Here is a 22,405-nt window from a genome sequence, read left to right on the forward strand (position 1 = left end):
CATCAAAGAAGTAGCCTTTTAGGTAGAACTTAAACACTGAGGAAGAATCAACTATGTGGAGGTGGATGTAAGGAATTTCAGAAGAGATTCAAGTATTAGTTAAAGGAACATATTCATTCATTTATTCACTAATATAACATCTATTAATTGAGCATCTAGTTTGTGACAGTCCTTGCTCTGGGGCTAAGAATCCAGCAGTGAAAAATAAAAGTAAAAGTCATCCTTCTCTCACAGAGCTTCCATTTCTTTTGGAAAAGAACTAGTAATTCCATTTAGTTGAAGCACAGAATGCACTCATGTGTGTAATAATAGTTGTGTGGAATTTTGTAGGAGTTGGACAAAGGATAGCCTTTCATTCCAGCCTACATTTATATTTAATGGTGGTGCAGTGGTGCTTACATTCACAACTTGTTCATGAACCAAGGGAATTGATTGAGGCTTTCCTATCAAAAGGAACTATAAAGGGAAAAAATATGCCTCACAGTGATACAATATTTGAGTCATCATGGACAATGGAGCTACAGATGCAGGACAAAAAGAGGAAGTGGTACATCCATGAAAAACAAGCAAACAAACAAAACTAATAAAAAATACCTTAGGCTTTGGAGTCAGATTGAATCTTAATAGTTAGGGGACACTGAAAGATTACTTAATCTCTCTGACCATTGGTATATATGTAAAATAAAGCTCAATTTGCATCTTTATCTTGAGGGTTACAGAATTATTTACTTTACAGAATTAATTTACTTTAGCACAGTGTTGAGTAACTAATTGCTCAATAAATGGCAAAAAAAGGTGTTTCAGTGCAATATTCTTCTGAGTGGGTTGAGAACTTAGCTGAGAACTTGACAGAAGAGAGAATTTTGATTGATGTTGCTGATAAAATAACTGACCAAGGAATTATACTGAGTATCAAAGAAGCTCACTTCCTTCATAAACTGAGGAGTCTTGAGGATTTTACCTTGATTTGTTGGAGAGAAGTATTATTGAAGAAGTAATCTGTTGAAAAATGACAAGCATTTTATGTCATACCTATATCTGGATAAATGTTCATTGTGAGTTATAAAAATTTTGATCCAAACAGCTGCCAGGCAGATTACAATCTCCTTCTAAAGACTTAAATCTGTGACACATGATCCTAATCCGTAGGGAAACCTCTGACATAGGCAGGGTATATTGTAGTCTCTTTTTACAAATTATAAAACAAAGAACTGAGAAACACATTCAAGGTTCAGTCCATAGCCATTCAATAAAAATGATTAGTCCAAAAATGTAAGTTTTCTGATTTGGATTCCAAAATTCTTTCTACTAATCCCACTCATATTTTTACTGAAAAGCACTTCCCAATGAAAAATAAGAACATTCAATCATTTTGGTTAAAGGAACCCATGAAGTGGGTGGAAAATATGTCAACAAGAAGCTATAGATAATAGACTCATGGATACAATGAGTTGGAAGATTTCAAAAACTCAACTTCAAATTTTTACCCTGAGTATGACTATTTATATATCTTGGATAGGAATCTCATATATTTGCATTTAAAGATGTGATAGTTTGTGAGATCATTAAGCTACATGGCTTCATAGATAGCAAATATCTATAAAGGAAAGTTATAAATAACTCTGTTAAAATTCCATCCAATTAAGTATATTGTATGCTGTTCCTTTTCAACTCTTAAGACTCTACAGTCAGCATAGGCTTGGCCAATCCAATTATTGATGCCTCATTTCCTTCAGCAACTGAGCCAATGGCTGGAAAACATTCATGACCTTCTTTTTTTGAGTTCCAATATGAGAGTGGTCATCATTCTATGGGAAATGGCTTTCAAATTCTTATCCTACATATTATATGCCCTTTATGTTTCATTTTGATATGTCTAAAATACATACCACATCCTACCTTTATTATTTTTTTCTTCAAGCTTAACATCTCAAAGTTCCTCAACTTGATAATACAATATAAATAACATTATTATAAATTGTTACTCAGCACTTTGGTTCATTATTGGCACAATAGACTCTTTCAAAATTGAGTTTTTTAAAAATGTACAATCTATTTCATTCCAGTCAATTTTAGTGAATTTAGTACAAAAATACTATTTTCCCTTCTTCCAAATCCCTCCAGGTCAGCTGAAGGCTGCACTGTGTGCCACCTTGATTCTGAGACTCAGTATGGTGGAGGAGCTGCTGTGTGGATTTTTGCCAAATGGGTTGCGGCGCTCTCAAAGCCACTAGATCCAGGTAATATAAGTCACTTTCATTGTAATTCTATTGACCACGGTAGATAACCAGAGGCAATTTCAAAGTTAGATTGCAGGGAAAAAATGATAATGCAAGTTAAGGATAGGCAATAGAAGAATAGCAACCAAGAGATTTGTTGTTGTTATGAAAGCCAAGAGGTGAAAACATTTTATACAGGAGAGTGTCATGAGCAATAACTAAGATTAGTGAGAAGTGAGGTAGGCTGAAAAATTATAGAGAAAATGGGGACACATTTAGTAATTCTTGGGAAACAATAAAATTCTAAAATCTCTGAAAATACTAAATGATCTCAGTCTCATTCGTACAAGTGCATATTTTTTAAAATTGTCTAAAAGCTTTCCTGTATTTAACATAAACTCTTCCATAAATTCAGGAATCTAATATGTGGAAATATGTCTTTTTAATTTTCAGATGAAGTAGGTTCAAGTTCCACTGGAAGATAACCAGGGAGTCCTATATTTTGTAATGGAGCTTCTCACTTCCCCTGAATTGTGAAAGAAATTTGAGAGCCCATGCAGGTCAAAGGAAATCCAACTTCTTCACCAAAAGTTAGCTCCTTCTGATTAACACAATTATCAACACAATGCCTTATGGGAAAAAAAGAAACTCAGCTTTCTATGGGCTGTTAACCAACTGCTGATCCAGGACCCTAGAAAAGTCTCTGGGCCTATGAAGGCTCATTCTACTTCCTTACTACTAAAACCAGCCATATGTATACTTTTCCATCCTGGTATTTCCTTTTTCCATGTATCTGTGTCTCAGAGAGTTGACCTTCTCAATAACAGTAGTCACATTTGCTTATTACTTTTCCTCCTTTCCAACTAAGAATTATTGTCTTCTTTTCCCTAGGAATCCACACCACTATAACTTTTAAACTTTGAAACCCAGAAAGGTTTATTTAATCCCCTTTTCTGTATGACAGAACTCAATCCACAGCCTTCTAGAGCTTGGAGAACAATAGGAGAATGGTACTTCCATTAACTCCAAATAAATTTATTCTCCTGCAAGTGACCAAGTGAACTTGTAGTCACAGCTCTCTCCTGGGGAAAGCAAAACAAAACAAAACAAAAATAAATCAATGAACAAGCAAAACCTGTATACGCCTGGCCTCCTGCAGTGCCTCCCACTAATTGTTTCCAAAAAGATTTCCCATTAGGGACTATTATATATTTTATAATTAATGTTTTGAAATGCAGTATTTTCAACAATGGGAAAGCAAATGTAAGTATTAAGATGCACCAGAAAATCAGTTTTTTGAATGAATAAATGATTATTTTATATCCTCTATTTCATACTGTCTATAGACTTAAACTATGTCAGTGCACCCATTGCATGCAAAATTACCTGAGATCATTATAGTAACTGCAATGTCAGCAGTTTTTTTACCAGTTGTTCAGAGGCTGTGAAAATTAACACAGGCTGGCAGAAACACTGGCAATATATCTGGAACCCATTTTCCCTAGAAAAAGGGGTGATTTCCATACATAAAACACCATCTACAAGATCGTAGAGGATGAGGGTCACATTGAGTGGAGATCGGTATCGAACCAGTACTAAGAACACAAAAGCACCATAGGAGACCTGTGCACCACAAGCTACTAGGTAGACTTGGGCTGAGCTCTAGTATCACACAAGCAAATGCACTTTCCTCATTTATGAGGAAAGGGCAAATGAATACTGAGGCAGTTTACAAGAAAACTCTTCTGGACATGTGGCTGTACCAGTGTGTAAGTGCCCCACGTGGATTGAATGGGATTCAATATACGGTGGGTATCTGTAATGGGTCAGGTGGCTGTGCGAGGTTCTTACCACAGAGGAGTGAAGCAACTGGCATGATTCTGCCCTCTTGGTCTGAACACTGCTGTTTAATACATACTCTATATGAACTTGACTTGAAAAACTGGGAGAAGTGACAGAAAAAACAGAATGGCAACAAAAGGCCTATCTATAAACACTGTCCTTTAGCTCAAAAACAGCAGGTCAGATGTGGACATTTACAAGGTATGATCATCAAATACGATGAATGTTTCAATTTTTAAAAATATTACTGTAAAAGAAACATTGTCATTAATGCTCCTCAAAGTATTCTCCCTCACTCCAAACATGCTTATCTCATCATCCTTTCTACTTTCTGAAGCAGTTCTAGAAGTTCTTTTGTGTCTTAATTGAACTGCCATGACTCCCTTGATGTCCTGAAAACATTCAAAATATTCACCTTTCATGATCATTTTGATTTTGAGAAGAGCTAGAAGTCACAGCATATCACATCTGGTGAATAAGGTGAGTGAGGGAACCCTTCAATAATTTTACCAGTTGCCCTTTCTGTTGTATGGCAAATAGCAGCACTGTTTACCACATTCTTTATAATACCTCCCAAACACATTCCTGAAGGAAGATTTCTAGAACTATTGCAAAAAGTGGCAAGAATAACGAGACGCATGTTCAAAATGAGGGGACATATTTTGGGGGGAATTAATGGCAATGCCCCTTTCACTGTAAAATTAGTTTTAATTTAAACATTCACTGTGTATTTTGATTGCCCATGGAGATGTACATCCATGTTCACAGGTTTCTTATCTGAGGATGGAAAATAATCAAGAATAAATGCATCTATACTGAACATGCACTGAGTTTTCTCATCATTATTCCTTCAATAATGCAGTATAGGAACCATTTATTTGGCATTTATATGGTATTAGCCATCACAGTAATCTAGAGATTATTTAAAGTATATAGGAGGATGTGGGTAGGCTATATGCAAATAATATACCATTTTATATAGACAGTTCAAGCATCTGCAGATTTTGGTATTTTCCAAGGTCCTGGAACCAATCCCCTCAGATACTACTGGATAACTGTATTTGCCAATATCCAACTTGCTTCTCGCCTTCACATTCTTTTTTTTTTTTGCTTAAATTCTTTTATTGGTACATTTTATGTATACAATACATTTACATTTATCATTGGGTGATTGTACCTGTACATGATGTATCTTGGTTCTTATTTTTTCCCCATTACCTGTGCACCCTTCCCTATTTACATAGACTTTGCTTCCATTTTTTTTCTTTTCTCATAATATTTCCACATGCTTCTTATATAGCCACACACCTGGCCACCCTCTTGGTCTTAATTGATGAATGCCTACTAGCAGGGCCCTCTGCCCATTCCCTGTTGGCTCTCAAGCCCCCCTTTTCTCCTCCCTTCCTGAGTTTATTAGTCTGAAATCACTCACCTACATCTCTCTGAAGCACTTATAATCTAATCTTCTTTGTAACTCTAAGGTGAGGGCCATTGTTTCATGAAAACAACATTTTACAGAAAATATCAGCATTTGGTGGCCTACAAGCCCATTTGGGCATATTCAGAAGTTTGTCTCCCTCCGCTGTTGAGCCAGGGGAACAGCAAGACATTTCTCCACAGACATGTGCCCTGAAACAGAGCCATGTTGGCTTAATACCTGCTGGCCTCCTTAAGCAGGAACAGAACGTTGGTCAGAGGGTGTGTGGATGAGAGAATCACATTGCTTTTTGCCTCTTCACTCTGCTAGCCCTGACGATGCTGTCGCTGACACGAAATCCAATTCCAGAGAGCTGACAAATTGTATTTTACTTTCACAAACACCAAAGCCTTTAACCTAACTCTCCCCTGTGCTAACAATCTCAGAATCCCCGCATGGGAGTAACTGACCAAGTGACAGAATAGCAAGGTGTAGGATTCGTAAGCAGGAGCACAGGGCCTCACTTAGAGGCTATCACTTCCCTGGGGTCTGAGTTGTCTGGTTTAATGGAAGGTTATACACAATGTCTAAACCTCTGTCAGCCCATCAGTAAAAGGAGAAAGTAGTATATAAATGAGATGCAATGAACAGAAAGATAAAATTTATGAATCAGAAGTGACATTAGATTTCATCTGCATGTAAGAATATGCCAAAATGAAACCCATGCTGCTGTATAACTAATATACACTAAAACAATTCATTTATCCTGACTCCCTCACCAGTGTTCTAAGCAAACTGAAGTGGAAGGATTCTCAAAGCCTCCAATCATCAGCATCAACTGGGGAGGGTTTTGGAGAGCTCATGGTCAAATCCAGCTTACAGCAATTCTCTGATAAATAGTCTGGGATAATGCTCAGTATTGGTACTTTTTAGAGGTCCTTATATAACTCTACTGCACAACCAAAATTTAAACAAAAAGCATGGGCACACACACAAACATACATGCTCACAATGATCAACATAGGAGGAAAGCAGGGTCTGATAGCTCTGCGGGAGGACAGAACCAGGATATGAACACCTGTCTGCTATCAAATGTACCCTAATACCATGCTGCTTCTATAAGCTCAGAGAGAAATTGTCTCACTCAGCTCCCTGTAGCTGGTTGTAACCCATCCCTCCTTAAATCACCAGGACACTTATCACCTCTTAACTCTTATTAAAGTGAAGTATTTGCATTCTGTATATAGACTGTGAAAACTTGAAAATAAAGACCTAAATGTTGTTAAAATAACGGCATCACCGCTCCACAGTCCACACGACTAGAGATTTGTGTTCTGCACACCGGAATACGGGAATACGTGCGGCACACTACTTCCTCAGGCTTCCTCTCACTCTCCACTCCCCTCTTTACCAAGCCTTCTTTTTCTCTGGTTGAATCCACCCCAATTCCCCCTTTTTCTCATTCCTCTAATGTTTAAGCTCTTTTTATCACATCTCTTCCTAACATTGCTTTTTTATTTTCTTGTTCCTTCCTCAAAGGAAGCTGACCCATTGAACATTTTGCCCACATGGCCAGCGACAATTCAGAAAACAATTAGTGTCTCTTTGGTATTTTGGGATTAGTTGTACTCTTCATTTACTAATCTTAGATTTATGGTTAAAGACCCATGAATGGATAAACTGTTTCATCGAAGGATGCAAATAAATTCCCTTGGGTTAGTGTCAAATCTGTTGTACTTCTTTTCTACTATTTTCTAGTACACCATTCACATTTTGTTCTTTGCTATAGATTTCCAGACCTACTACGTACCACCTGAGCGCTTGCTCTCTCTCTCTCTGCTTTCCTGCTCCAGCTTCTGCTTCTGCTTCTTCTTCATCTCTGTCCCTCTCTCACACACAAGCAGACACAGAAATACTACACTTATACATAACACAAAACCATACACTTGTCTTGCAATTTGCTGAGTTTTAAAATATTATTCTTGTTATATGTGCCACACTTCTTTTCTTCATCAGTATAGCTCTTGCCCATATACCTGGGACAACTAAGATTCTAGCTAGCTTTACCAACCCTGCTCTGAACTCCCTGAGCACTATTAATGACTGTCTTATCAACACAGCTGTCTCAACAGCACCCATCTCAACACCTGGCCACTTTTATACCTTCACTAAAATAGCGTTTTCCTATTGTTTCTCCAATTAGAGTGTAAACTCCAGAGTAGAGAAGATTTTCCTTCTGCTTCTTCTCTATTCCCAGTGCCTTCCAATATAGCATTGAAAAAATCCATAACATGTTTGTCAGAGGCTAGATGGGCTTCCTATTGTCTCTGTGCTAGACATTAGTCTAATCACTATCTGTGATGGACTAATTTAGTCTTCCAACTCTGAGATTGCTGTTATTATTATCCTCATTTCATAGAAGAAACAACAGACAAAGGTGTCTATTAATTCAGGTTTGCACAGGTAACAAGTAGTAAAGACAGTCTTCAAATCTGGATCATCTAACTCCTGATTATATGTAGAAATAAAACAGTCTGCTGTATGCTGAAGGACACAGCCAAAAAATGAACACCTGTCTACCTATCATATGTATTCTAATGCAATGCTATTTCTATAATCTAAGTGAGGAAATGTCCACTTGACTATTTATAGCTGGGTGTAATCCCTCACCTTAAACAAACTGGGCAGTTGTCACCTCTTACCTTTTATTAAAGTGCAAAAGCCCTCTTATTGCAAAATGGTGGACCAAATATTCCTCATGCCCTTTCAAGATTTAAAATACTGGAGCACTAACACTGGGTTTTACTGAGATGCAATTCCCTGCCAAGTATTTTAACCTTTATCACCTACTAAAAATTTAGCTCAGCACTACTCCTCAGTTACCTAGTATTTAAAACATAGGGTTATGTATTTATAATTAGTATGGATTAGATATTATTGTCCATATAGTTTGGAAGAAGTCAATTTGGAGAGCTACACAGCCACTCAATAATGCAAATGATACCTATTTAAATTAGTATATTACCATGTTTTTTTCAAGTGTGAGAAGCAGTACATCACAGTCGGCAAAGCACAGTATATGAGCTGGTAATCCCATTTTCCAATCCTGGACCTGTTATTTACTATGTCAACTTGTACATATTGCTACTCTTTAGGGGCCCCTGTTTCTTCAAATGGGGTGTGGGGACCATGAGATCTGCTTTAAAAATTGCTATAAAAATCAGACTGACTATTTAGAAAGGCTGGCACATATCGGTGGCACAATAAATCGCATCCACATAGGCTTTTATTATTCTTTTCATTGTGTGGGAGATACTATTGTACTAAAGGAGGAGATGCAATTTTGGATCTGGGCCTTGAAGATAATTAAGTTTTGGTCTGGTGGATAAGTAGACAACTTTATGGCCACAGAATTCAATGGTCCTAATGTATATTTTATTCTTTCCACAGGTATTTATTGAGTTGCTGTTACAAATCAAGCACTGTAATAAGTCCTAAAGCTAGATAAGATGGTCTCTATACTCATTGAGCCTGTGCAGTGGAAGATTTTGCACTCTGTCTCTGCAAGAGATGGTGGTGACTCCATGCTGCATTCTCAAAATATTTTTTAAAAAATTTCTGAAACACAATTGAGAAAACACCAATGTAGACTTACAAGAATGTTTCTAGTCTTCAATTTTTGTATATACAAAGAAATCATAAATCGTCTAAGGTTATTCAATCCAGCTGTGCCTTCCCTAACATGGTATGCACATGCACATATTCACACACACGTGTGCACACACACACTTGATTTGCCCTTATGATTCTAGAACACAAATTCTGGTGAGCACATTATTTGCTCATGCTAGTTTGATTTTTCTCATTATTAAATCTAGTTCATAAAGCTCTTTACTCTTTTACTTGAAAAAGTTGATTTCACAGCAAAAGCTATTTAGAGAATGTAGGATATTGCTGGTCTTACAAATGAATTTGACCTGGGAAGCCCTTTCAAAAAATATTTTCCTCGTTACATATAACTTGATAACAAATACTAGGAAATACTTAAGTACCTATTACTCTTACCTCATGTCTTTCTTTGACTTATACCTAAGGAACATTGTTTTAGCAAAAGGCTTGTAAGATTTCATGTCTCATCTTGGAAAAAATGGAAAATAATTTTAATTAATTTTTGAATATATGATTGGAACAAACTCATTCTGTTGTAAAGTTTGGTATATCAGGATACATTACAGTGTTAACAAATGTTTGAATTGTTCTATTTAAGTCTGTTATCTGTTTCTACCTCCAAAATACCAGTGGACTTTGACAAATAAAAAATAGTACATTTGCATTCTATGAACAAATGAATTTATATTCTACATGTAAAATGAATCCATTATATTACACATGCTAAAGGAGACATTGAAGAAAAAGATAATTCAAATCTCAAGGCTTAATAGAGAAAACTGTTTTGTTATTATGCAATCATAATGTGCTCCATATATGCAATAATTACATAGTAGAAGTATATTACAGAGGAGAGAATTATTATCAGATTTAGAAAATATTTAAAGAAATTTCTTAGGACCCAGGACTATGATTTATTACAATATAATGGACAGTAACTAAACCAGATTCCCAATACTTAGGGTTTAGAATGTAGCAAAAGAACAATGCAACAATAACAATGATCGTTGCTCAGGGTTCCTGAACTTCTTTTATCTGCCTCACTTCTCCTTCTGGAGTAAGAAAAAGACAATTAGAGATTATTTCTAAATAGAGCCTATAATAACAATCGCACTTAGGAGAAAGATGAAAGTCACCCATTTCTAAATAGCCAGCCTTGGAAAACATCCTCCCTTAATATTCTTACCCCTTAAGTGGGTTTTCTTACAACTCTCAAACACCAGGCTTCATAAGTTAAAACTATTTCTTTAAAAAGATACTACAGGCCTGGGGATTTAACTCAGTGGTTGCACAATGTCCCAAGTTCGATCCCCGGTATCAAAAAAAAAAAAAAAGATACTAGTGAAAAACATGAAGTTAGTACTTCATTACATTTGTATTCTCCCATTTTGTTTGCACCAAAAACCTATGAATTGTTTTAAACATTCTATATTTTCTGAATTGAAATTTAAGATACATTGAATAATTCAGATATATTTAATCAAAAATTTCAGTTACATGGCTAAAAACCAGTGGAACAGTGGCATGATTTTTCAGTCATAAGTTCAGTGTTTTGCTTTGTTTTGAGAAAACTTCAATTGCCGTGTCTAAATATTGAGCTGCCAAAACTATATCCTAGATCTCACTGCGACCTGAGGCTATTATGACTTGTGAGATGAAAGTTACCTTTATTCTCATGCTATTGTCATGCAGAAGATGACATCAAAGCTTTTCTCAGACAAAACCTACCTATCAGTCTAATGGAGCTATTAGGATTTTAGTAGTGTTATAATTGATAATAATAATCTTTATAGTTATATACCTCACTTAATTAACTAGACCATGAGTTCTTATTGTGATCATGCAACATATTCTTAAGGAAATACTCAAGGTTCTGTGAAATTGCCACCCAATTAACTACAAATCTACTTCTTTCTCACCCCACTCAAGAAATCATATTGGAGTGCAAGAGAATGAAAAAATAATGTAAAAACTTTAGTCAAAGTGGTCATAAAAGTTATGTTATCATTATAGATCACGACTAAGCAGGGTAGCACTACACCATCATTTAAAAGGATTTTCATTTATCACATAAAATACGTTTTTTCTGTCTTTTTAGGAAGTAACAACTAAAATCAAACCTTCAAATATTAGCATTGTAACAATATTTTGCTCTCACTCATTTGAAAATTCATCCAGAGAAATCCTTATGATTGTTTTTGTAAAATTGATTCCATAATTGCATTGTTTTAGTGCTTTATAATTTTCCAAGGACTTTCATGTCCATTACACTTGAGCCCCCAGTGTTAATTCTGATGTGTTCAGTAATTCCCATTTAACAGGTAAAGAACCTGACTGAGATTCATAAAAAAATGTATTGCTGATATGAACAATTACGTTTACTGATAATAAGATCCTTTGAAAGTTCCAGTGCCTACATAGGAAAGAGAAAATTTGGAAACATGCAGTTCCAGAGAGAATCGCCTTAGCCACCACATCGGGAATCTAGCACTAACTGGGAATTTCAATTTTGATTGGTTTGTTGTGCATAAGTAGCAATAATTAATATACAAGTCCAGATGAACTTACAGGCTGGAAATATCAATGGGTTTCTTTTTGTTCTCCTGCTAAGGGGAAGACACTAAATTATTGCCTCTCATAATAGTTCGTAATTTGCAGGTGGAGATATTAGCTCTTCATTACACAAAAAATCATTCTGATCCTGAAGTTCAACAGTTATACATTGGATTGTTTTGGTTTCCTGCTGGTCATTTTACAACACAGTTTAATGGTTACCATAGTGTAGTTCTTCCAAAGAAAATTAAGATATGAACTATAGGTAGTGGCTAGGAAACCAGATTGCCAGTTTTATTTTCCTTACAATAGAAAAAAAACTCACATAGTTTAACTGACTCACCAAAAATCACACAAAAATTTGGACTCCTTGTTAGACCTCTCAGATTGAGAGAAGTCTTGGAGGGAGACTTTATTTCTTCCTGCTTATCTAAGTGTCTCTCTCTCTCCCCATATAATTCTACATTCCATGACATTCAGAGGGACAGGGGGAAATGCATGGCTTCACTGGCAGCAAGCACACCCTGTAAATAAGTCTGCAATTACTGGCTAAGAAGACTGGGCTTCACTCTTGAAATATTTTATCTGCTGGATAGGCAATTCATTAAAACAGATATCTAGTGTTTTAATCACTCTGCCAAACTACCATCTGTTTCCATCCCAGCCTCCTTCCAACCCTAAACATCCCCTCATACCTCCTGCCACAGTCCCAGTCAGGCTTTGGTATGGGAATGGACAGCTTGTGAGTTGAAGATTGGGAGCCTGAACAATAACTCATCTTTCAGGCATGATAGAACAAGCTGCTGGATGCTGTGAATATGCATAGCAGGTCTTGCTGGGCAAAATTCTGGCTCCAAAAGTGGATGGCTCTGATTTGGTGGAAACAAGTGTTTCTTCCCTGTCCTTCTACTCTACTCAGAATGATTACTAATCCTTTTAGGAAGTCTGAGAAATATTTCTGAGCTTAGAGCAAGTCTCTTGGTTGAAGACATCTTGATTCCAGTACTTAGCATATTAGTCGATATCAAAGATTTCAATCTATTATTAACAGTATGGGTATCATTTAATAGGTTTATATTGTCAATTAGTACCATATCATATTCACTACCTCACTTTAATTTACAAACTAATCTTTTTTTTGGATTAAATTCTTTTATTGGTACATTGTAGGTATACAACACAATTACATTTCTCATTGGGAATTGTACCTTTACATAATGCATCTTGGTAATTATTTTTTCCCCATTCCTAGCCCTCCCTTCACGCCCTCCACCCTTCCCTATTTACAAAGACTTTATTTCCATTTCCATTTCTCAGCATTTTTTCTTTCCCTTCTTTCCTTTCCCCTGCCCCTCCCAGTACCCCTACACCTTTGGACCTTTTCTTCTGATTTTACATTATCAATTATTCATTCTAATCATTGGTACATTTCAGGTATACAATATAATGACATTCATCATTGGAAATTTGCACCTTTACATAGTCTCTCTTGGTTCTTATTTTTCACTCTTGCTCAGCCCTCCCTTCAACCCCTCCAGTCCTCCCTATTTACAAAGATTTTGTTCTTATTCTTCCATTTTCTCATATTAATCCCATTCCCTTCTATCCTTTCCCCTAGCCCTCCCACTTCCTTCCCCTTTGCCCCTTTTCTTCCTATTTCACATTACCTATTATACATTTAGTCCTTTTTACACTTTCAGTTTCTCACACCAGAGAAAGTATTCAGTATTTACACACGTGTCCTATTTATTTCACTTAAGAGTATTGCCTCAATGTGCATCCACTTAGCTATAAATGTTTCTAATTTCTCATTTTTAATGGCTGAGTAGTACTCCATTTTATTTTTAAAAAACCATATTTTCTTTATCCAGTCTCCAGTTGATGGGCATTTGGGCTGTTTCCAAGTTTTAGCTATTACAAACTGCGCTGCTATGAAAATGAGTGGACGTATATCACTGTGGTATGATTCTTTTAATTCTTTGGGGAAGACCCCCAGCAGCGGAATAGCAGGGTCAAATGGGACTTCCAGTCCTAGTTCTTTGAGGTATTTCCATACTGATTTCCATAGTGGTTGCACCAGTCTACACTCCCACCAGCAGTGGAGAAGGGTTCCTCTTTCCCCACAGCCCTGCCAGCATTTGTTATTGGTTGATTTCATGATAGCAGCCATTCTTTCAGGAGTGAAGTGGAATCTCAGCCTTGTTTTCATTTGCATCTCTCGAATGACCAGTGATGTTGAACATTTTTTCATGCATTTATTTGCTATTTCTACTTCTTTGTCTGAGAAATGTCTGTTCATTTCAGATGCCCATTTTTGGATTGGGTCTTTAAATTTGGGAGGTCTGATCTTTTTAAGTTCTTTATTGATTCGAGATAGTAGACCTTTGTCTGAGGAAGAGCAGGTGAAGATTTTTTCCCACATTGTGGGTTGTCTCTTCACACTGTTGGTGGTTTCTCTTGCTGTGTAGAAGCCTTTTAATAAGAAGAGATCTCATTTGTTGATTGTTTGTGCTAGTTCACGGGCAACTGAGGTTTTCTTCATAAAATCTTTTCCTATGCCGATGTCTTCAAGGGTTGTACCTAATCTCTGTTCCAACTGGTTCAGAGTTTCTATTTTAATATTTAGATCTTTAATCCACTTTGATTTTTGTTTAGTGCATGGTGAGAGATACAGGTCTAGTTTTAATCTTTTACAAAGTAATCTTACAAAGTAAGATTTGCCTTCCTTTCACAGGTGAATCAACACTCAACTGCCTTAAGTCATTAATTAATGGTCACATCTATTAGGTGGCAGTGACTGGATATGGACTCCTATTTCTTTGTGAAGAACTTACATGTTTTAATGACTGCATTACCTGCCAAACTTCACAGTGCCACAGAGATGTTAGCAAACAAGGTGTCTTAAATGACAATTTTATGTCATATGCTATAATTTACAATATTTTTTCCATTTTTCCTCATTACAACTGATGATTTGTTTTGTTTTGTTTTTATTTTTAGAAAATACCAAAAATACAACAGAAAAACTAAGTCCAGAAAATAATTGTTTTGTTCAAAATCACTCAGTAGAATAACAATAACATAGAATATATGTGGTCCTCCATCCCGAAGATTTTTCTAAGCAATACTTAGTCATGAGTGCCTATCCCTGACCTTGGTAAGTTAGTTCCATCTTTCCTATTTGATAATCAGGTTGCAGCCTTATTCCTTCCTTGTTTCCTAATCCATAGGGCCATGTTGCACCTGTCCATGGCCAGCAGGATATTGGAGCTCTCTCATACTCTACCACATCCTGGATTCAGGAAAGCCAAATTGGTAGGTCACATAAGCCAAAGGAAATGCATGTAGAAGTCAATGGCAAGGACAAATGTGGAGACCTTGTTAAAAAAAACATTGCTAAGAAATTCATGACCATGTTAATGGAACATTATTCCAAAAATGGGGCCTTCTGAATATGGTGTCCTCTGCAGCTTCACAAGGTTTTGTTCATGAAGTTGACCCTGACTGTATGTCCGTCGCAGTATGAGTTTCCATTATTTTCTTTTTATTGAACCCAGAGTGGAAAGAGTACTGAAGTTGGAGGCTCCAGCCACAGATCCTAGATTAGGATGTATCAGTTAGAGCTCACTAGAGGAGCAGATGTATTTATACAATATATGAAAGATTTACAAGGCAGGCTTACAATGACTCCCTGCAGAGTCAGGTGTGGCACAAGGCAAAATGACGTCTGCATGCTGGCAAGCAAAGGATCCAGTTAAGAGTGGAAGGCCAAGAGCTTACTGCAAAGTCCCATTCAGGTTTTTATCAGGAAGCTGAAGGACCTGTGTTGGAAAGCTAAGGAGTCTCCACTGGAAGGCTAAGAGTCAGATCCAGATTTCTGGAGACAGACATCCAAAGGTGCCAGTGAAGACTAGCTCTCCTCTAAAGAAGCAGAAGTGACACTGCCCTTGCTTTCCATTTTTAATCTGCTGAGGCTACAAACCTATTGCTTATTGCCACACACACACACCCAGGGTGGGTCTTCCCTATTTAGTAAGCAAACAGACACCCCCACGACTATGCTAAACCAATTAGCTAGGTTGACACCACAGTTAACAACTATTGCACACTGTTAACTGGTCCTGTGACTTTAACTTTGTCATTTATTCTCTGATGCTGAGAGCCACAAGAACTCTTGATTGGACTATGTCATCCCCAAATTCCAACCTATAACGGTGCTGGCCTACAGCTAACGGCCCATCCAGTCTATTTTCACCCTGTACTAAACTTATCTTTTTCAATTTCCTATTCTGCCAATGCAACTCTAGAACTAATCAGCCTAAGTGACACCCGCATCACAATTAGCTATAGTCCCCATCTTTCAACCTCTCCAAGGTGCTGGGGAAGTGTTCCTCACACTTTGCTTTTGAGGTCACGATTACTCATCCCAGCCTTCTCATTGACTCCAATGCCCACCCTGGAATAGTAAAGAATGCTGGCTTTAGACTGTTAGAAAGAGGGGAAAAAATCTTTTTGTTTTAGTTTTCTGCTTGTTTGAATTTTAAATGTCTCCCCAAAGCCCATGTGTTAAAAGCTTCATGCCAGATTGGTACTATTGGGACATGTGAGTACTCTAAGAGGTACAGTGATAACCTGGAATGCCTCCAAGCTCAAACTCTCCACTACATGAACAGCAAAGTTCAAAAATATCTGCTCAGTGCTCATAATGTTGCTCAATAGTCAAACCAAAGTCAGACCTGAAAAATATACATATATGGGCTGAGTGTGAGTCATGTGTTCAGTCTCACCGCATGCACAAAGGGGCGATACTTCAGTCTAAACCTAACTCTCACCCAGTCAACATATAGTGCTTGTGATAGTGTGATAAACATCTATCATTGTTATTATGTGTGTGTGTATGCTTTCTAGTATTTGCATGAAGTATCACAACCATGACTCCAAAGAAAGTTAATGATACAAGCAGTAAAGCTAATAGAAAAACTATGAGAACCATGGTAGAGTTAAAGAAAGAAATCATTGCAACATTTTTTTAAGTTGTGAAAAAATGAATTGATAAGTGTAATTTGGGGGACTGGGATCCAGTTATTTAGTTTTCCATTATTTCTTTTTTTTCCATTATTTCTTCTGGAAAAAATATATTTTCAGTTCTCGAACTTTTCAATGTTGGTACATGAATTAGGATGAAACTGATTTTAACAACTGAGGTATCACTGTAGTGCAAGTAGAAAGTCTTTAGGTCCTTGGGCATACTCCCCTAAAGGACATTGTGGAATTCTGACTTCTTCCTTTCTCATTTTTTGTTTTTGGCCATGAGGTAGCAGTTTTGCTGCTGCCATAATATGCTGTTTCTCCAGAGGCCTAAAAGCAATGGGACCAAACTATCACCATCTGCAACCTCCAAAGCTATAAACCAAAATAGTCTTTTACTCTTTTAAGTTTATTGCCTCAAGTATTTGTTACAGCAATAGAAACCTGACTAACATGTCTTCAAATTCCATGATAGTGAGGGAATAAGCAGGAGATCTCCTCCAAAGTTCACCTTTGCTAGAAAACATCTATGCCTTGGTTTTGTGGAACCATGAATTTTGTATCATGAAGATAAGAAAAGCCCCACTAAAATTTCTTGTTTAAACATGCTACAGAATCAACCTTATTTTTAAACCTCAAATTCTATTGCATGAAAAGGTACAGTGATAAGAACTTGTCTTTTCTCCCTCCTAAATTTTCCTCCCTGTGAACTCTCTACTAAAATAATAAAGAAGTCTCTTCTGCTTTCTTCTCATTCATTTTCCTGAGTCCATGCTCAATTACATATTTTTTTCTTTCAACTATTTTTGGGTCCTCTTCAAGTCCCCCCACTCTATCCTCACCACCGACACCAACAGCATCCCACCCCAAAGATTCAGTGACATTCCTCTTAGGAACCAGACCTTACTACATCTAACATTAAAAATTGCTGAACTATACCTGGATCCAGAGTTGGGATTCTGACAGTTATTACTACACATTCCTTCAAAAAATATCTCAAATTACATTCTGGAAGAAATTTCCCTTTTTGCTACCAATCCAAGTTAGTATAAGCTTCTCCTTAACACCACACTCTTATAACACATATTGCTTTTTACTCTTTAATTTTTTACTGTGGTAAAATAGACATAACATGGTATATATGACCCTGATCATTATAAGTGTACAGTTTAGTAGCATTAAATAAACTGATAATGTCATTCAACAATCCCCACAATCCTTCTCCAGGACTCTTTTTAATCTTGTAAAACTGAAACTTTATATCCATTTAACAATTATTCCCAATTTCCTCCTCCCCTGACCTCCTGGCAATGAACATTCTACTTTCTGTACTCATCCTATTGACTACTCTAAGTACCTCATATTAGTAGAATCACAAAGTATTCATTTAATTTTGGTGAATGACTTATTTTATTTAGTCTAATGTGTTCATAACTCACCTGTGTTGTAGAACGTTGCAGAGATTTTTTTCATCTTAACAGTGAATGACATTCCATTGTACTTGTATATAATATTTTTATTATAAAAATACTCACTAGGAGGCTCCCCCGTGGCCATTCCACACTCCTAGGGCAGAAAAGGTGAGCCACGCAGGTGCCAGAAGCACCCCCCACGCCACCCTGTGGAAATGAGAAGACACGTAAACAAGCCTCAAAAAAAGACTTCCAGATCACCCAGAGCAACCCAAAAGGGAAATGAGATGGAACAATCTGATACTCAACCACATGAACTCTCTGAACTAGCAACAAAAAAAGGATCTGGGAAAAATGAAATCAGAAATAATTTCTCAGATAACAGCAAAGATTTGCTCATAGTGCAAAATATAATTAATAAATCTAGAGAGGACACAGATAAAAAAATAGAGGCTCTAAGGAACATGATGGAATCCCAACATAGGAAACAAATGGAATCCATAAAACAGATGCAAACAGATTTCCAGTAGATTAAAAACTCCATCAAAAGTCTGCACAGCAGAATGAATCAATGTGAGCATAGAATTTCAGATATAGAAGATAAGATTGCAATTAGTGACCAGGAAAAGAAAAATTGCTTTAAAATTGTAAGGGAATGCAAGAAATCAATCCAGCATCTGCTAGATGATGCAAAGAAGAATAACATAAGACTGACTGGAGTCAATGAAGAAAGAGGAGAGAGTGTAGATGACATAAAAAAACTCTTCACAGAAGTGATGGCAGAAAACTTCCCAAGCAGGGGAAAAGAACTTGACATACAGACAGGTGAGGCATATAGGACTCCAGCTAGCCTTGATCAAAAAAAATCTACACATGGGCATATAATAGTTAGGATTCCAGAAACCCAACAGAAGAACAAAATTCTACAAGCAGTGAGAGAAAAGAAACAAATCACATACAAAGGAAAGTCCATCAGAATCATAAAAGACTTCTCAATGCAAATCCTCAAGGCAAGAAGAGCTTGGAGTGATGTATTTCAAGCCCTAAAGGAAAACAGCCTCCAACCCAGATTGATGTAACCTGCAAAACTATCTTTCAAAATGGATGGAGAAATAAGATACTTTCATGACAAAGAGCACCTCAGGAACTTCATGAATACCAAACCAGCACTCCAAAAAATTTTAGACAATATCCTAGGAAAAGACAATGAGGATCACAACCCCAGGAAACCCAGCAGAATGAATCCATTGGGTGTGACAAATTAAATGCAAAGCGAGAGAATCCAACAAAATGAAAAAGTCATGACAAGGCTTTTAAAACTTTTAACTTCATCTCCATAATGAGTGTATAATTCAATCTTGTTATTATACTGATTAGTATTTTTCTGATTCTAGAGTTGCACACCTTTCCTTGTGTTATACTGGCTATTTTTCATCTTCTTATGTCTACTTTTTAATTGGGTTGTCTATTAACAAACTCTAAGAGTTCTTTATATATTCTGGTCATAGGTTATATGCATTGTAAATATGGTCTGTTTAAGGACTACTTTTAATTTTAATGATGTTATTTAAAGTTCTAAATTTTGATGGAATCTCATTTATCAATTTTTTTCTTTTATTCATCATGTTTTCTTGCATCCTAGGTAGCTCTTGCCTAGCCTAAATTCATAAACATTTTCCCTTATAGTTTCTTCTTAAATTTTTGTACTTTTAGGCTTTCATATTTAGGTTCATAGATCTCTTCAAGTTATTTTATGTATGGAAATAAAGGGTTCAGGTTATTTTTTTATATATGGATACCAGGTGTTCTAGTGCCATTTGCTGAAAACACTATCTTTTCCTTAGCTCTTGAATCAAGTTTATATTCTATAAAATGTTAATGTTAAATAATCTTTCAAAACTCAGTGGACCATATATGTGCGGTTCTATTTCTAGATTCTCTGCTTTATTCCAATGATCTGTATGTATTTCCTTACACCAACACTGCCTTGATTACTGTAGCTTTAGAAGAAGTCTTAAAATTAGGTATTAAACATCTTCCAACACTGTGTTTTTTTCTTTTTACTTTTCTAGGTCCTTTGTACTCCTACATAACTTTTAAATTTCAATATCTAATTCTTCATTTATAGCAAGTATACATAGACCTGAACTTTTATATATACATTCTGTTTTCTAATCCTGCCAAATTCAAATACAAGTTCTAGTGGCTCCTAGAGATTTCTTAGTATTTTCTCTGTAGATGATCATTTCATCTACATATAAAGATTTTGCTTCTACCTTGCCAATCCTATCCTAATTGTGTCATTTTATTGCCAGACTATTTTGGTTTGGGCCTATGTATCAAAGTTTAATGGATAAATGAAGAGAAAGTATATCTGCCCTTGCCCCCCACCTTAAGGAGAAAGCATTGTATCTTCTCCATTCATATAAGGTGTTCTCGCTGGAAGTATGAAGTACATGTCTTTAATCTGTTGAGAAGGTTCTTTTCCACTTCTAGTCTCCTGATAGCTTTTACCATGAACACCTGTGGAATTTAGTCCAATACTTTTTTCTCCATCTGGTGACAGGATCATATGGCTTTTTCATTTCCTCTGTTAAAATGATGACTTTTGGGGGTGGATCTTCCAATGCTGAACCCACACTGCCATCCCTATAATAAAACCACTTTCTACATCCTGCCAGATCTGACTTCTAATAGTTTGCTTTGTTAAACAAATTTCTATCTATGTTCATACTTTTTTCTTCTATTATCTTTATCCAGTTTTTAGGATTAGCACAATGTTGATTTCCTAAAATGAGGGGGGAAGTGTTCCCTTTTTTCTGCTTTAAATGTTTGATATAATTTATCAGTTAAAATGTATATGGGTCTGTTGTTGTCATACAGGTGGGTTTTCGAGCTAGGAATATACTTTCTTTCATAGGTTTTACTCAAATTTTTATTTCCTCCAGAGTTAGTTTCATTAATTTGTCTTCCAAGTTACTTTTTAGAAGTTGTCAAATTTATTTCAAAAAAGATTTTTGAAATATGATTTCTATATCCTTTTAAATTCTGTAAAATCTGTGGTGATGTCTCCTAGGCTTTGATATTTTGATTTTTAAAATATGTAATTGATATTGTGTAACAGGAAGTAAAGGTCTAAAGGAGCAGGGGAAGTGGGAGGGGTAGGGTAAGGAAAGAAGGGAAAACAAAAAATATGAGAAAAGGAAAAAAAATGGAAACAAAGTCTTTGCAAATAGGGAAGGGTGGAGAGGGTGAAGGGAGGGCAGGGGAAGGGGGAAAAACACAAGAACCAAGATACTCATGTAATGGTACAAGATCTCGGTGATGTATGCAAATGTATTTTATACCTACAATGTACCAATAAACTTAACGGGAAAAAAATAAAAATAAATAAAACCACTCACTAATGGATATTTGGCTGGCTTTCCACATGTGGATTTGGAATTTTAGCTACTGTGAATTATGCTGCTATAATCCTGGCTATACACACATATATTTAAGAACTTAATTTAAAATTTTAAGTGTATACCTAGAAGTAGAAATGATGGATCATATGGTAGGCTTATTTTTTAAATTTTTGAAGAATGACCACACCATATTTCATAGCAACTGTATCATTATATACTTCTGCCAAATTGTACCTGGTTCTTGTTTCCTAGCTCTTTGTTTGTTTGGCTAATCAGTTGATTTGGCATGGTTTTTTAAGGTACAGTCTCAGTATGTATTTTAGGCTGACCTTGAGCTCACTATGTAACTCAGACTGGCCTTGAACTTGAAGTGATCCTCCTGCCTCAGCCTCCCAATTCCTGGAATTATAGGAATATGCTGCCAAGCCCAGCCTTACACTTTATAGTAGCCATCATTTTGGGTTGGACATAGTATTTTGTGGCAGTTTTAATTTGTGTTTCTCTAGTTATTAATGATATTGAACATCTTTTCATGTGATTTTTGGCTATTTTATTCACCTTCTTGCGAGTAGGACACAATACCCAACAGCCACAATATAAAGGTGAAAATGTTTATTTTGGCTCATAGTTTGTAGTTGTTTTAGTCCCTCATTGGCTGGTTTCAAGGCAGCACAGCATAGCAGAGTGGCATAGCAAAGGAAAAGGTACTTATGGCATGGCAGATAGAAAGCAGAGAGTGTGAAGGAAGGGCCCAGTAAGGGAGATAAACTCTTCCAGGTCACAGGTCACAGGCCACAGTTGATGCCCACATCGCTCTGCCCCTTCCCATCAGGTCCCACCACCTAACATCACATTTCA

Source organism: Heterocephalus glaber, unplaced genomic scaffold (genome assembly GCF_053883595.1).
Source record: "Heterocephalus glaber isolate CG9 unplaced genomic scaffold, H.glaber_assembly_v1.0 deba00001479, whole genome shotgun sequence".
In the NCBI taxonomy this organism is placed as follows: Eukaryota; Metazoa; Chordata; class Mammalia; order Rodentia; family Bathyergidae; genus Heterocephalus; species Heterocephalus glaber.